Raw genomic sequence first — 12,241 nt, 5'->3', positions numbered from 1 at the left:
GGGCTGGCCATGGCAAGTTGGCCACAGCAAGTAGTCCCATTCCACTGTTTTTTCGTAGGATTACATTAGTGTAGCAACATAATGTATAGCAACAAAAGAAACAACAATTAGTAAGGAAACGTTGGATTTGGAATAATGGATTCATGGAGAAGTTATTATTCACTATTTGGTTATTTTAATATTTTGTTTTGGTTTATTTTTAATATAGAGATTTTTATAATTGTTTGATAATGACTATTTTTGAATTAATCATTGGATAATTAGTTTTGTTTAAGATTGTAGAAATATTGTATACATTATTAGAGTTAGATATTGGTTATGTTAAGTTTAGAATAAGAGAATGCTTAATTATTTAAAGTATGCAGTGGGGTACCCCAAGGCTCTGTTCTGGGCCTAATACTCTTCAACATCTTCATCAATGATTTGGATGAGGGAATAGAAGGGGAACTCACCAAATTTGCAGATGACACCAAGCTGGCAGGAATAGCCAACACTCCAGAAGATAGGTATAAGATACAGAAGGATCTTGACAGACTTGAATATTGGGTGCTAAGTAACAAAAGGAAATTTAATGGTGAAAAAAGTAAGGTTCTACCAAATGAGTGGTACCTCACTCAATAGCAGTAATTGTGAAAGGGATCTTGGAGTCCTAGTGGACAATCACTTAAATATGAGCCAGCAGTGTGCTGCAGCTGCCAAAAAAGCCAACACAGTGCTGGGCTGCATTAACAGAGGGAAGGCCACACTTGGAATACTGCATCCAGTTTTGGTCACCACAGTGTAAAAAAGATGTTGAGACTGAGTACAGAGAAGAGCAACCAAGATAATTAGGGGACTGGAGGCCAAACACATAAGGAACAGTTGCTGGGATTGGGTATGTCTAGTTTAATGAAGAGAAGGGCTAGGGGTGACATGATAGCAGTGCTCCAATATCTCAGGGGCTGCCACAAAGAAGAGGGAGTCAAGCTATTCTCCAAAGCACCCAAAGAAAAGACAAGAAGCAATGGATGGAAACTAACCAAAGAGAGAAGCAACCCAGAACTAAGGAGAAATTTTCTGGCAGTTAGAACAATTAATCAGTGGAACAACCTGCCTCCAGAAGTGGTGAATGCTCCAACACTGGAAGTTTTCATGGACGGCCATTTGTCTGAAATGGTACAGGGTTTCCTGCCTGAGCAGGGGATTGGACCTCCAAGCCCATTCTATTCTATTCTATTCTATTCTATTCTATTCTATTCTATTCTATTCTATTCTATTCTATTCTATTCTATTCTATTCTATTCTATTCTATTCTATTCTATTCTATTCTATTCTATTCTATTCTATTCTATTCTATTCTATTCTAATTATATATCTGTATCTGTACTATGGAAAGTTGGATCTTTTTTTCTAGTTTTCTCTTTCTTTTCCCACACTTTTAACCTTCCACCTTAATGAAGTTTTTGGTTTTTTTAAAAAAAGAAGAGACAATTTAGGATTAAGTATGAATAAACCAAGTAACAACAATTCCTTGCTAGCTATTTTATACTTTTTCTCTCTCTCCCTCTATTTTTGGAACTTTTATTTAAATATTTTGCTGTTTTTAAAGTCATTATTATTACATCATTTAAAAATATTATTTGTAGATGTTTTAGAAAATATGCATTTGAGAGGAATAAAAATTGTGCTATAAATAATTAATAAACATGAATCCAACTTCCTGATGCAACTTTATTTTGTGACAAATCTAATTAGATTTCTGTTGATATGCAAAGACATATTTGTTATGAGAAATTCTTCCAAAACATTTTTATTATACAAAAATAAATACTAGTAATATTCTGAACTTGTTTTATAGCCATTTTAATGGGCTGCTGATATTAGTTCCTGATTAATATTATTAGAGACTTTACTGTTCAAAATTCTTTTAAAAAATCAAATTGTACATAAAACACTAACATGCAATTGCATAATATAAGATCTGTTCTTTATAAAAATATTCTTTGATATTACTAGTACAGGCCACAGAATCATTGGGCTGGAAAGGACTTTGGAGGTCTTCTAATCCAACTCCCCTGCCCAAGGTGAGAGTACTTATTCCATGCCAGACAAATGGTTGTGTAATCTTTTCTTGAAAACCTCCAACAATGGAGTATCCACAACTCTGGGATGCAAGCTGTTTCACTGATTAATCATTCTCACTATCAGGAAATTCCTCCTTATTTCAAGATTGGACCTCCCTCTGACCATCTTCAACCCATTGCTTCTTGTCCTGCCTCTGGTGCTTTGAAAAACAAATCAACCTCCTCTTCTCTATAACAGCCCTTCAAATATTGGAAGACAGCTAACGTGTCACCCCTGAGCCTTCTCTTTGTTAGGCTAAACATAACTAATTCCCTTAGCCGTTCAGTATATGGTTTAGTCTCCAGACCCCTAATCATCTTTGTTGCTCTTCTCTGCACCCTTTCTAGGGCCTTAGCATCTTTTTGGTATTGAGGTGACCAGAACTGGAGACAGTATTCTAAATGGGGCCTCATTAATTCAGCATACCACAGCCCTATTTCTTCTTGTGATCTTCATGCTGCCCCACTGTTGATGCAATGTAGGACTGCTTTTTGGGCTTTTTTGGCAGCTATGGCATGTGACTGACTCCTACTTAAACAGTGGTCCCCCAGAACACCGAAATCCCTGTCTGAATAGGCACTGCCTGTTCTCTACCTATGCATTTGGTTTTTCCTAAGTGCGGAACCTTACGTTTCTCTCCAGTGATCTGCATCTTGTTGGATAGAGCCCAGTGCTTAAGATGGTGGAAAAGACATAGATTACAAGTTGATATATATAAATAGAAGGCATATATAACACAGAAATATTTTGAAAAGAATAATTTGTATGACTGGCAACAGTGGTTTCTTTAAATTCTGACTTAAATGAGATTGTTAAGACTGTAGTTGTCCTAGGGTGAAATACTGCTATACTTTGATTTGTCCTTGGGCCCCAAAGATGTAATCACCATTTGATTCTGGAAAAAAACCCCCAACCCTCATTAGAAGATAGAAGCAACATTGTAAACAGCACCAAGTTCCCATAGAATGAATGAAAGGACATCTTGTTTGCTTTCATTAATACCGGGTAGATTTTTTTAATTTTGAAAAGAACAGATTTTTTTTCCTTGCCGCATTCATTTTTCTTGTAGTTTATTTACATCCTTGAACCTTCTTTAGTATGATTAAATTCAGTCTGCTAAAAATAATATACTATGCACAATTATGAATGCATAATGTATGAATGTTACTGTATGGAGATTAAGGACTGAAGTTCATTAGTTTACACTGAATGTGAAATTGTGTACTGATGTGTGTTTAGATCAATATGTAAGCCAACACTTTCTTATACTTCCAAGCTCTCCTTCTGAAAATTTTGCTAGTTGGCCCACAGTTAAAATTAAGTTATGAAAACATTTGTACAGAATTACATCTATATATAATGTTAAATATACTCAACTGGGAAAAATGTTTTTAAAAATATATATTATTAGGTAAAAATTAAAAACAAAATGTGCACTTGAAAATATTTGCAAACATACAAAGAACCCTCAGGTATGGCAATCACATCTTTGCAACAATGAGAAACAAAGAAAACACTTAATGCATTTGGAACATAAGAAAGGGGGGGCGGGGGAGAATCCAAAAATGATACTCATCCATTTCTAACAGGATGCAACATTGAGAAATGCAAGTCCCCATCTAGCTTGGGGATTGTTACTCAGACAGTTCAGTAGGAATCCAGATTGATCAAGCCATTCTGCCCAGAAGGGGAGCTCACCATTTCCCTAGATCAGGGGTCTTCAAACTTGGCCCTTTTATGACTCATGGACTTCAACTCCCAGAATTCCTCAGCCAGGAGTTGAAGTCCATGAGTCATAAAAGGGCCGAGTTTGAAGACCCCTGCCCTAGATCATTGTGCTATAATTTCTTTGTGGAATTGCCCTTGTAATTTCATTATTTTTCCTATCTTTTTGTAAACTAAATCCATTATGCAGTGCCCCACCCACAAGTATGAAAGGAAACTGAACTAAGCCTTTTCTCTGACCGACCATTTTTCCATTATTTCAAGAATCCTCTTATATTCATTTATCTTCTCAAGCCTCAAGTGTTCAAAGTTCCTTCAATTTCTCTTTAAAGGACTTAAGTTCTAGTCTCCCCCTCCCCGCCAGTCTCCTTTCTCTGAGCCTTCCGTATTGTCTGAATTCTTCTTTCACAATGATACCCAATCCTTGAGTCTGATCAAAATAAAGGGGAAAAATTACCTCCTCTAAAGAAGAATATTTGTAGTTCAGGGTTGAAATGAGGGGTCCTTCGTGCTCTTTGAGCTTGGTTGTTTTCTTGCTGATGTTTCATTACCCAAGCTAGGTAACATCATGAGTGCTAGTAAGGATTGGGGTTTACTCATAGTTTATATTCTAATGGCTTGCCCTGAGGTGATCTTATAGGTTCTTTGGTTGGACTGTTTACTGTTAGCTTGTTGGCTTGATCAGATATGTAGACATCTTCAGCATGACGACACCAAAAAAAAGGACCAATTAGAAAACACCCAGTGAACCACCACCAACAACTTCAAAGGAATTAAATTTACCAGAGAAGAAGAAAACAACAACTTATTATTACCCTTTCTGAACACCCTGATCAGCAGAGATCACAATGGCATACTAGAAACACAAGTGTACAGAAAAATCACCTACACCAACCAAGTGCTCCCCTACAAAGCAATAACCCAAACTTCTACAAGAGAAGCTGTGTAAGAACAAGCTCATTGTAGCAACCCTGAACAGCAGGGAAAAAAACACACCATCTATACAACATATTCCAACAAAATAAATATCCATGCAACTTTATCAAAAAGTGCCTGACCACTCAATCCAATACAGCATAAGCAACATAATCCCTATAAAGAATAACACTGCCATACACCAAGAACATCTCAGAAATCACTAACAGACTACTACAACCAAATGGAATCAGTGTAGCACACAAGCCAATTAAAGCCCTTCAAAACATCCTAAGTAAACCAAAAGACGCAGCAGACCCAGAAGAAAAAACAAGAGTCATCTACAATATGTAGTGTAATGACTGCAACAGTCACAATGTAGGACAAGTATGGACATGAATACCAAGTAGACATGATGAAAACTCTTTAATTTCATAACATATGGACAGACTTAACCATAATTTCAGTTGGGAAACTGTAGCTATACTAGATCAAGCCAAGTCCAAAAATGCCAGGGAATTTCTAGCTCTGTGACAAATAGACACATAGATATAAACAATATCTATAAACTAAGAGACAATCAACAAGCCAAAAAGGAAACAAAAAGACCAATACACCTCCCCACCAGCAATCAGCACCCAGATGAGCATAGATTAATTCCAAGATTAACATCAGACCAACAATCAAGTAAACAATACCCCTATCAAGGAACTGGCAAACAAACCAACAGCCCAACCAAAGAACCTCTAAGACCATCCCCACCAACACTGAAAGGGCAAGCCACTACAATATAAACTGAGAGCAAACCCCATTACTAGCACTGATGATGTTACCTAGTTTGGATAATGAAACATCTGCCAAAAAACAATCAAGCTCAGAGGACCCCAAGGACCCCTAATTACCTCCTCTGTTTTAAAGCAAACTGCATGGTCGCTTCCATATACTTACCAGGAACTGAGTTCAGTAACAGTCCATTTGCTTTTATTAAAAGTTTCTTTTGAATGTTTCTATAATCTGAGCATTCGTATATGGACAACAAAGGCCGTGAAATTTATGAGTTAATTATTTTCCTGATTTTAGTGCTTTAACAGGCCCCGCTGTCCCTATCTCCATTTACATTGTACAAATAATAATCCGAAATCCACACTTCAAAGTTTTTATCTTCAGAGCCTGAGAAGATTCATTTTAAAGTCCTCCTGATCAAGCTCATCACGCTTTGGCCAAAAACCAAAGATCCTTGGAGATGCAACTCCTGCTGTGCCAGACTTTCATCATCCAGGTAATTACCTGAGCTCCCAGGTTCTTGGGCTTCCTTCCTAGATCTTCAATGGCCTGGTTGTTTGAAGTTGCTCTCTGTGGTGCAGTTTGTTCCCCGTGGATTAGTAGGAAAGAAAAATTATCACTGGAAAGTCTTCTAGGTTTTCTGTATCAACCCTGATCTTAGTAGGCAAGCCTTCTTGACCTATCTTATTGGTACAGTTTCATTTCAGTTCCTCATAGTAGTAAATTATCAACTACAACAAATCTGAGTTTCTGCTGCACCCTTCACCCTGACTGCACATATGCATTTTTTTCCTCATAATAATTATAAATTATAATTATAAATCTATAAGACGCACCCTTGTATAAGACGCTCTCCGTGCTGATCAGCTGTTCGGCGGAGTGCAAATCCGGAGGTTTGGCCGAAGATCTTGCCCCTCCCCCCTCCCGTTAGTGGCAAGCCCACAGGGGCTTGACACCTGCACCAGGCGGCATGGCAACTCACACAGGCATGCCCTGGGCTGCGGAGGTTACCATTATTTTTCTGTGCATAAGATGCACCTGATTTTTGAAGAGGGTGTTTGCAGGGAAAAATAGCGTCTTATCCACAGGAAAATATGGTAGTAATTAGCTAACCACAATTCTAATAGGGCACTGTTGCATTCCTTCTACCTTTCAGGGAACAAACTTCCTGCTCAGAAACATCTTTATCTACCTGAAAGACCCCATTTCTTTTGTAAGGGACTGAAAAGTATTTCTGAGTTCTAGCAGCACAGAGTATCTTTTATGCCTTTGCTTCTAGTTGCCATTCTCATCTACCAGGCTTACCCCTTTGGTTGTCTTTCTTATGCTTGTTGTTGCTTCCTTTGTTAATTCCTAACAGAACAGTTCCTGTCATTGATCTGATGAATGCTCATCCTGTTTAATTAACAGAGTTTAGCTGTTCACACCTGGCCTTTCTTCAAGTATCACTGCAAACCTGCATTGGTTCCAAATATATTCTAGGTTGTTCTAAGTGTGGCAAAAAGACATAAGGCTGCTATTATTATTATTATTATTATTATTATTATTATTATTATTATTATTATTATTATTATTATTATTATTATTATTATTATTTGGATGTTTACTTGGAAATAAGTCTCCTAATATTTAATGTGGCTGTTGATATTAAAACATTCCTCATTAATTTTAAATAGAAATCCAAAGTAAACATTTGCTTCTATGCTTTTCAGAGTTTTATGGCTCAGATCAATTTCCCACTTAGCAAGCTTAGTAGTACATAAAAGGATTCTCAAGGTAATATAGTTTAGGGGTCTTTTTTTTCTTCCAGATTCCTTCTTCTCATGCTTTTTCATCTCCAAGCAGAAACCACTGTTTCATGATTTATCTATTTTCCTGGCCAATAGGTTTCATTGGTTAAAAAACAAAAAAACCCATCAGATCTCACTGATCACCATCTATAACTGTCCAAGGGAAATCACAGCTTGATGGGAATGAAAAGCAATCTATCAGAATTTTTAAGTGGCCAGACCTTCTAAAAAAAATCTGCAACATGTTCACAGCATTTTTTTTCATATTTTTATGACACTGTCAACTGCTAAAAATATGGAAGTTAGAAAACAGTATGTTCAAAATATATTGTTTTTACTTGTAACATATATATTTTTCTGCCTACTTTACACACACACAAACAAACACACATACACACAAATTAAAGAGCATGCTAAAGTGTGTGTGCATGTATGTGTAGAAAAAGTTTTCACTGTGTACTTGTAGGGTCTAGAGAACTTTCAGTAAAATGAGAAATTTAGAAGAAATGAAATTGGTCTCTTTGGGACACAGATTATTTCCCTGATAAAGAGAAGATGAGGTACTTCTTTATTTTCCATCCAAGCTGATTGAATTCTTTCTGCGGGTTGAACTCTCCTAAACTTCCTGATTTCACTTTCTTGCCTCTTCTGATCTCTTTGATGTTCTGCCCATTTTCTCCTTCCTTCCCCCATCGTTTGCCTCTTTAGCATTCTTTTTTCTTCTTCTTGCCTCTTCACTCTATACTTCCTAAATTGATTTTGTCCACCATTCTTCCCCTCACTTCCTCTTGCTTCTGGTTCCATGGACCATTTCAGCTGATTTGATTCATGGTAAAATGTCTGCCGTTAGATCTTCAACCACATCTCAGGCAAGCTGGCAAGTATACGGGGCTTGCTGCTGACATCTTTGTTGGCTACTCGTTGCCAGCTCAGCGATGTCTCTGCTTGAATTGACTTAGAAGTACAAGAAGTGTAGCCAGCCCTAGTTCTCTAATTTTCTACCATAACAGTCTAAGAGGGAAAAGAAGAAAGCATGTTCTCCATTCCTAAGTTCAAAGTGTCCCTGGAGATAGTCTCCAAAGTTTAACTGGAAAAACTCCCTCAGGTATCTTTCTCCCCTCTTTCCACTTCAGTTGTTTCAACTAGGCTTGACTCAGTATCCTGTGTAGCAATCAGTTCACTGTAACCTTAGGCAGAGTTTGGAGGCAAAAGGAAAAAAAAGCAGAATCTGATGGAATAAAATTGTTTCAAAAGTTTTTGGAAAGGGGGAAAATTCTGACAATTAAAAATTTCGTTCAAGTCAACAGAATAGAAGAAGAACCAAAGTGAAGTGTACCTAAGATATGTATATTTCATGACACAGTCATGACTGCAAATGTTGAATGCATTTTTATGCTACTTAAAGGTTCTTCCTGGTTGTTTTTGGTTGTGTGATTTAAACTCTTAAATATGACCTTCTAGAAAAATATAATGAAATTCTGCAGCTGAAAAAAATGAGTTTTTTTTACGTCATCTGACACTGATGCCAGTTTATAAATTAAAAAGTTTAGTGGGTTACTACTCAACCAACACATGGGGAATTTATATGTTGTTGCAATAATTATTCATTCTGACATTTAAAAATGGGTGACATTTCACACCAGTTTCATCCAAAGCAATTTATAAATTATTTAAAATCATAAAGCACTTTAAAAGTGCATCTGCTTGATAAATATGAGTGAATGATAGGTGAAAGTGTAATTTACCTTTATTGTTTAAGAAATGCAAAAACTATTTAAGTCAAGCAGCAAATCCCCAATCAACATAAGGATTATTTTTAGTCATTCTTTATCTATATCTATATCTATATCTATATCTATATCTATATCTATATCTATATCTATATCTATATCTATATCTATATCTATATCTATATCTATATCTATATCTATATCTATATCTATATCTATATCTATATCTATATCTATATCTATATCTATATCATCTATATCTATATCTATATATAAAGGTAAAGATAAAGGTTCCCCCGCACATGCGTGCTAGTCGTTTCCAACTCTAGGGGCCGGTGCTCATCTTTGTTTCAAAGACGAAGAGCCAGCGCTTGTCCAAGGACGTCTCCATGGTCATGTGGCCAGCATGACTAGACGCCAAAGGCTCACGGAACGCTGTTACCTTCCCACCGTAGTGGTCCCTATTTTTCTACTTTTGGCAGGTCGAATCCCGAGTGCCGTGTAACAGAGTGAGTGCCTGTTACTCGTCCCAGCTTCTGCCGACCTAGCAGTTCGAAAGCAGATATATAGATAGATACCGGGTATATATCTTGTTTTGAAATAGCTATATCAGTCTCCCTTTATTTCTTTGTCAGCAATCCAAATTTATTATAGATAGATAGATAGATAGAGAGAGAGAGAGAGAGAGAGAGAGAGAGAGAGAGAGAGAGAGAGAGAGAGAGAGAGAGAGAGAGAGAGTTTTTTGTCTGTGCATGTTTATGTGTACATTCATTCTCATCTTAAATCAATGTTCTTTTTTCTGATTGTGAATAATGTATAATATTTATGTTAAAGTCTAATGATGCTTTGAGACAAGTTTTGGAATGTTGAATTTTTTTTAGCTACAGGACTGATTCCTGCTATTCTGTATGGTTGAAAGGTACACTGGATCCCTTTTTTGCATCCTCAGCTCTAACCCACCGTTCTTAGGAATAAATGTAGAAAGTACTCTCACTGCAACGTGAAATGCATTAACTAGATAAAACTAGTAATGACATAATCCTTCATTTTTACATGCAGAATGGCCAGCTCCTATATTTTAAGCAATATCACTGATGACTAATTTTGTGCTCAGGCATGATTCCTGCTAATTAATTGCTCCCAAGACCTCTGGAAATATATGAAAATTTCTGAAGAATCTAACATCCTCACCATGATGTCCCTGTAGCTGGATTCTGCTGGTGCAGCAACATTAGTAGGGCCAAAGCTCCCAACTGTTTCTATTTCAAGGCAGTACATGGGCTGTATGTGTGCGTGGGTCATGGTACTGGGGCTATGGCATTATACTCCGTGTAGCTTTTTAAATTATAGCCTGTCAATGCGAAAAGACTGCTTTTGTGGTGGTATGCAAATTAGAACCTATAAAATAATATTTTAAAAAGGAGACTAAACAAATTAAAATAGAAGGGGAAAATAACTAGGGGCAGAAACTATGCAAGAAGCTAAAGTTGAAGCCTCCCCTAAAAAAGGAAAGCTACTGAAAAAAAACCTGAAATCTTTGTTTTTTGTATTTTTTTTATTTTATGGTTATGCTATATGTTTCAATTGCTGATTACTTAGCTATTTGTTCTCCTTGTGAACATGGCTTAATGATATATAGATTATTATACTTTACTCTCCCCGACCTTTGATCAAAATAAACTCCTTGTTAAATACAAGTTGCATAATGGTAATATTGGCCGATTTTCTCTGTTTGTCCAACAAGCTCGGGAAAAGCTTGTTGGAAGCTGTGAGCAAAGTTCTCAGGGTTGGATGATTTAGAGGCATCCAGAGCTGAAGAATGTTAACTTCTTTGTTCAGCTGCCCATCGAAGCTGAAAATATTCTGATGATGCATTTCAGTAAGACATAGGTTGCTCAAGAAGACATGGGTGATGCATTGAGACAACTCATCTCTGAGAAGTAAGACCCGTGTACGCAGTAAGAAGACATTTGGTGTTAGAATTGGGTCAGGAAAGGGAGCAGAGAGCCAAGCGCTTACTGTAGAGAACTAGTAGGGACTATAAATTCCCCCAGAAATCAGATGAAAAGCAAGAATTTATTGTAGAAGCAATATATCATCGAAGGTTATATATCTCACAGTAAAGCTACAAGCCTCCAGCAAATAGCTTCCACAGAAACTGAATTCTCTATGAGTGTTAAAATTACTGAAACTTCTCTGTGCTCAGGAATACACAAACCTACTGTTCAGTTACTCTCTGTGGTTGGGATGAGAAACCAGGAGACAGAACAGAAAATGCCTTCAACTACAGGTCAGGGAAGGTGTGAATCGTTTTAGGAATCTTGGTAAGCATGAATTTACAGTCAGCTGTAAGGGTGAGAAGCCAGAAGATGGCATTTATGTCATAGTAGAGGCTGTTGCATACTCTTCACATGTTGAGAACCCATCTCTGATGATGTTGGTGGCCTTTGTTTCTATTTTGCATGTATGTTTTTTGTTTTTATTTTAATTTTCAGGAAAAATAGATATAAAAACAGACTTTTCAGCTGTGCAGTTTTTGCTGAATATTGAGGTGGGCACATTGTTGAAACCTATTGAGGAATTGTTGCTGAGCCAAAAGGTCTTCTGTCAACTGGTTGAGACACTGGACCAGTACAACTTCCTGAGCCTGGTGCAGTTTCTAGTTCAGGAGGAGGAGGAGGAGGAGGAGGAGGAGGAGGAGGATACTCTGAGATACAGGAATATAACTTTTATGTATTGATATTGACTGTTTATGTGTTTGTGTTTGAATATATCTCCAACTGTTTCGGAGGGAAATTGAACTTCATATTTGAGCGGGAAAACCAGCTTTAAATCTGATTGGTCGCCGCCTAGTGGTGGCATGTATAAATATCTGTCAGTCTGTCAGTTGAGTCAGTTCTGTTATTCTTGCAATAAATCATGTTGCATCAGTTCGGTCTGGTCAATGCCTACAAGAACTCACTATGCAACAGTGGTGACGAAGGTGGGATCTTGTCAAAGGAGTGATGCCTATTAGAGTTGAAATCACAGGGTTTTAGACAGGCATCAGAGCCCTGGTGGGACCACATCCCAACCCTGCCTGCCAGTAAGCCAATGTGGAGACACATTGTCCTGAGGGATCTGTCCCCAGGACCTAGGCAGTTCATCTCCTTCATAACAAGAGAGGTAGTCTCCAAGACCTCACCACTAATCCAC

The sequence above is a fragment of the Vipera berus genome (assembly GCF_964194415.1).
Source record: "Vipera berus genome assembly, chromosome: 2".
Taxonomy (NCBI): domain Eukaryota; kingdom Metazoa; phylum Chordata; class Lepidosauria; order Squamata; family Viperidae; genus Vipera; species Vipera berus.
The sequence above is the reverse complement of the archived record's forward strand: the minus strand, read 5'-3'. Positions refer to the sequence as shown.